Here is a 5,979-nt window from a genome sequence, read left to right as displayed (position 1 = left end):
AACGAATGAGAGCGACGTGTAGGTATACGGATTGATGTTTTATTGTAGGTAAAATAGATTGACTTACAGTGGTTGGTAGGTTTAAAAGAGTTGATGTTTCACTTCACTGAGTTCTTTCTGTGGCAATCCGTCGCCCGTTGTTACACTCGCGATAGATTTACTCGAACGCTCACCGCGATGACTTCCCTGGCCCTCGGGTGGGAAGGCTTGGTCACAAGGATCCGAAGGCACGTAAAATACTATCAGCGGAGGAACAAGCAAGACTCGATGATTTAGACGGTGACTCCTAGAGGAGTTCCGTCCGTTGCCAGGATTCGCGAAAGACTACCTATCGGTTCCGAATACTGTAGGTGCCTTAGCTCCAATTTTGGGGATAATGCACCGCAATATTGATGATCTTGCAGAAAGAGTCTTGCTTCATTCCTCGCGCTGGCATGTAGTGTGAGCGCGTGGCCTGCTACTCAGCGTTCCAGGAATTACATGAGGCAATCGAAAAGTTCGATGTGCCGAAAAGAATTTACCGATTGCATTTACTTGAGTAGATCCGCTTTGGGATATAACATAGCTACCTTAATGGGTGAACCACACCTATGTAGATACCACCAATTTCTCTTTCACACTTTTAATAAAGTATGTTGCTTGAAACGATTACACATTTGAGAGATATGTGGGTTGCTGGATTCTAGGAATTTTACCTTCGATTTCAAGAACTGCACATGATCGAGAAGCTTCCAAAATTTTCTACAACCTTTTACAAGCTTCGACAACTCCCCAACCCCGTGTAGGTTTTGGACGGCAGCCTTGGGCCGATTTTAATCTCGAACGTTATCTCGCAGAATTGCGCATTGAGAGTCCAGCTCTCCGGAATGCAGAAAGCTTACAGAACTTTCCTCCCTAATCCCCATCCAGATTTCAGACCTCTTGCAGATTTCAAACGGCAAACCTCCAGAACCTTTGGCTTCGAGAGACCGATTCCAGGAATTTTCGGCGGATATCAAGGAGACGAGCGGTCCATTTCATATTACCGAAGTGTCAAATTACTAGCAAGAGATAAGAAACCTTGTTACACATTTCCGAAAGCATGGGCTAAAATCCATCTTGCACAATCGTTAGTCCGATGCTTACAAACTGTTGCGGGGCCCTTGTTATGATTGATAAGATTATTACTCGCAGAAGAGAAAGAGAAAGAGAAAGAGAGAGAGGGGGGAGGGAGAGGGGGAGGGGGAGGGGGAGGAGGAGAGAAAGAGAGAGAGACTTGTTTGCGCGAAAATAAATAAATGCAGAATCGTATTACCGGATGAAAAAGATAAAATTGTGAAATCAAAAAATTAAAAGCACAACGAATCCGTACCGTTTATCATTTATGCTTATGGTATGTACAGTCAACCGCATTAATGGTGACAACGGTGGACGCCGTGCGGTGAGGTAAGAGAGGAGATTGGGCGGCGCCTGCTCGCGTATCTTGTTCCTAGACACCACGTCGCATATATCTATCTTTGTCTTACTAACGCTGTTTGACGAGGATGGATAATCGAAAAGTCTATCTCATTCCCACTACCGAAAGTCCCATAGCTCCTTCTCGTTTCTTATTGGGGTTCTGTTTCTGTTCTCTATTTCTTCTTCTCTATTAGCTGTTCTCGTCATAGAGCGTTAGTCTGAGAGAGAGCAAGAGCGTACGCCCGGGCACGAGCAGTCCCCCACCAAGCTTCCTATTACGAATGAGGAGCCTTGTTGACGTCTCGCTTACACTAGTGCTGTGCAACAAGGACGCACCGAGCGACGCTCTGGCGTCTCGCTCGCACCGTACTGCTTTCTGCGTTGCACGCATTGGCCAAGATACGCAAGCAGGCATCGTCAAATCTCCTCTCTTACCTCACCGCACGGCGTCAACTGTTGTCACCATTAATGCGGTTGACTGTACATTTGATTCGACAAACACAACTCTCTATCAAAAACACGTTCCACACAGCATGTTTGGAATGTAACTTTGACGACTCTGTCTCCAAATTTAAAGTTAAACGCGGAAATAATTGCGTGGCGTAGCTTATGAATGAATTATAGGAATTAGCTCAATTTATAGAGTTTCACCTAAAATGTACCGTACCGATGGGGACTCTAAATGTTAAATAGTGACTATAATAGTAAACCGATATGCCAAAAGCAAGTCAGTTGTCGATCGCTTCTCAAAGCGAGAACACATCAAAACGCGTTAATTTTAAAATATCTGGACTCAGGGTCACACCAATCGAAAGAGGAAAGTAAAACGTTTGTTCTGTTGCATTCGATTTGTTTGCAGCGTGTCATAAAGGAGGAAATGTTGAACATTCAGACACCTATCGTCTTCGATGAGTTTAAAGTGCATTGTGAATCGCACGCGCATCAGCCTTACGCCTCATCAAAGTTCAACAACAGTGATGACATTCCAACCTCTGTTTAATACTAAGACGGGACACTTTGTGCACGTCACAAAAAGAGTAGAGAACAGGCGTATTCACAACTACGCCGTGAGGTCCGCAAGGCAGTATAACATTTGCGTCAGGCGTGGACTGACCTTAGCAATAGCAATGTTTATTAATTCCGTTCGGGATATGTATTTTATATTTTGCAAGTGGTAGTTAGCCCCGTAAGGGAACCGGCACAAAATTAGGGCGCTACAGGGCCCACGAGAGGCCAACAACGGCCCTGACTACGGTAGAGAGGCCCAGAGAGGACGCATCATGGCACTGTCGTGACATAGTTAGCGGGAGGAGTACCGCGAGTTTTTCTTGAGTTCCTTGTTTGCCATTATTTCCCTGGCCTTTGTACTCTTTTATATTCTACAGACTTACCTTCTAAATTATTGCGAACCATCCCCGTGTGGACGGGCTTTTTCTCTTTGATCTTTTGAATTTGAGATCGACCTTCTGCCATTAGCGCGAAGCTGAGTGGTGTATTGCGTTACAGATTAGCTTTAACATCTTGTACTCTGACTCCCAAAAAGCCCTTCACCTCCTCCTTCCCTTTGGCATAGTATATCAATCCAAAACCGAGGCAGTAACTAAAAAGCCGTGGTGATCGGAAACCTTCTTCCCCAAGATACCTCTCCCCGCCCCGCTAGCTGTGTTATTCGAATCGATTAAATATTCGAGGACCTTCTTAAGTTACTTGGTGGTGCTACACCGATACCGTAGCTGGCGCCCAATAGTTGTTTTCGGAAGAGTATTTAGTATCCGTAAGCCCCTGGTGAAGGATTCAGTAGTAGTCCCTTCAGGCCCCTTGCTCAGCAACACCTTTCCTCCTTCTCCGATCTCTCTGTCACGCTGTACTGTTCAAAGTCTGCAGCCTTATTGCGAAACTGCGTGCACCTGAGTTAGCTCCCGATTTGTTATTGTTCGAATTATCTAGTTTAGTCTATTGCGCATTTCTAGTTCTGTTAACTTTTGGTTTATTTTCTCATTCTGATTTCCATTTCTCTTTTGTACCATCAATCCTTTCGCTACTAATTATACTTTTCTCTATTCTACCCTCGTGTTCCCTTTTTTCGAAAACTTTTCCCCTGTGAAAACTGGATTATTTGCCTCTGGCCCCCGTTCTGGGCTTGACCGAATCCAGAATTAGATTATAAATTTTGGCATTCCACGACAGGCGCCACTTTGTAACCCGAGGGATGGGATATTTTTCAAGGGATGATCAGGAAAAAATGGTCCCAGGTTCGAATTCCGGCCCAGAGTTATGATGACTACAGGAGCCTTACCGATAAAATACAGAGACATCGGACACCGGAAATCGAGGTGTCTTTATACGAAACAAGAGGTTATGCAGAAAGCATGGCGATCATGGTATTGAAATGAAACGCACCATCGGAACTATATGCAGAGCTAAGACTTGGCAAACCGACAACGTTGAATGAAGCCGCGAATATAATCACAGAATATCTGACTCACGAGAAACAGATTAATAGCCTGCGAGGAGTTAATACACAGACATATAGAAAACTAATTGTACCACCCCGACCAATACAAGGAAAGCCACATGTAAATAACGAATGGCAACAACAGCCGTCATTTTCGAATCCTGTAAATACCGCGCAATACCAACCAAACATGTATGCACCAACGTACGGACAATCGCGAGCTACGAACTTCCCATCACAGCCTATTAACGTACAGCCTATACCTAGGGCACCGCAAAGATTCCCCACTAACTCACAGGTATTTGGGAAGCTCATTAATGCATTCGCGCCCGGTAGCAATAAACCGCAAAATCCAGTTACACCTATGTCAGGAGTTTCCAAAGTACCATCAACAATAAATAAGAAACCATTCTCGCCTTTCGGACAGAATGTTCGGCATTACGTTCCTGGAAATCAGACCTTCAGAGCTACTGGACCCCCTGATTTCATAGCCGAAGAACCCACAAATGTAGAATATCAAGAACAAGATAATTACTATTCTCCAGAGACGGAGACATTTTAGGGCTACGAAGAATATTCAGAGGACATGCAGTTCTCGACCGAAACAAGTGCTGAACAACCTGAAGCACCCGCAAGCCAGGATTTTCACGAGGACCAAAGACAAAAACCAAACGAATAGAAATTAATACAGTACTCAGCAACTCATTACCATATATAGAAATTGCAGAGCCATACATAAAACTGTTGATAGATACAGATGTCAAGCTTCCATCATGCGACCTATAATAGCGGAACAGAACTTCCCACATAAGATATTTCGTAGTAATACAGTAATAACTACGTGTACAGGGCAGCAAACAGCGAGAGAAAAAGCTAAGATCCCCGCTTTTAAAGAATTTGTTCAGCACGAACCCATAGAGTTCATTCTATTCAGTTTCCATGATTATTATGACGGACTTATAGAAGTAAATGAATTAAGAAAAGCAAAAATGCACATAGATCTAGAAAATGGATTGCTACGCAACAACGAGACAGAAATCCCTCTGAAATACCGAACAGATTTTAGCATTCAGAGAATATAAATTCCCGGAAATACAAGTATCTTGAAGAAAATAAAGACCACACTTGACGAAGGAGAATGGATAATACCCGAGATTACGGCAGGAAGTTCTGTCATCAGGTCAGGTGCGATAGAAGTGAAGGATAACTATAGGATAGTAGAAATCGTCAACAATTCTCCGAACACTAAGATATATACATTAGGAGAGAAATTATTGGAAAGAACCAAAGACGTGATACCTTTAAATGAAGTAGAACTATTTCAAGCTCACATGGAACCACAACTAGCTGAGAAACCACGAGAGCTACAGGAAATTCGCGTAAACCACCTTAATAGCGAATAGTCACATGAGTTACTCAAACTTCTGAAAGGTTACACAGACGTACTCCATCAACCAGAGAGTAAACTAACGTTTACCAATAGAATAAAACATGAAATTAAGACAAAAGACGAAATACCTACACATACCAAGTCATATAGGTATCCGCACATACATAAATAGGAGGTACAGAAACAAATACACAAAATGTTTGAAGACGGCATAATTAGGCAATCACATTCACCCTGGAGTTCACCTATATGGATAGTACCCAAGAAGCAAGATGCTAGTGGGAAGAAGAAATGGAGAACCGTGGTAGACTGTAGGAGGTGAATGAGAAAACTATCGATGATCGGTACCCGTTACCAAATATATCAGTTATTCTAGACAAGTTAGGAAGGTGCCAATACTTCACAACCCTTGATCTAGCATCCGGATTCCATCAGATAGAAATGGACCCAGAATCCATTGAAAAGACAGCGTTCAATGTAGAAAATGGACATTACGAATATACACGAATGCTATTTGGTCTAAAAAATGCACCAGCTACATTCCAACGTGTAATGGATAACATCTTAAGAGAACTGCAGAACAAATTATGCCTTGTCTATATGGACGATATCATAATCTTTTCTACATCTCTAGAAGAACATATTAGTAACCTCAGAGCAGTCCTTGACAGACTCAGAGGCGCTGGTATGAAGATAC

Source organism: Cephus cinctus, unplaced genomic scaffold, assembly GCF_000341935.2.
Source record: "Cephus cinctus unplaced genomic scaffold, Ccin1 Ccin1_scaffold0203, whole genome shotgun sequence".
Lineage (NCBI taxonomy): Eukaryota > Metazoa > Arthropoda > Insecta > Hymenoptera > Cephidae > Cephus > Cephus cinctus.
The sequence above is the reverse complement of the archived record's forward strand: the minus strand, read 5'-3'. Positions refer to the sequence as shown.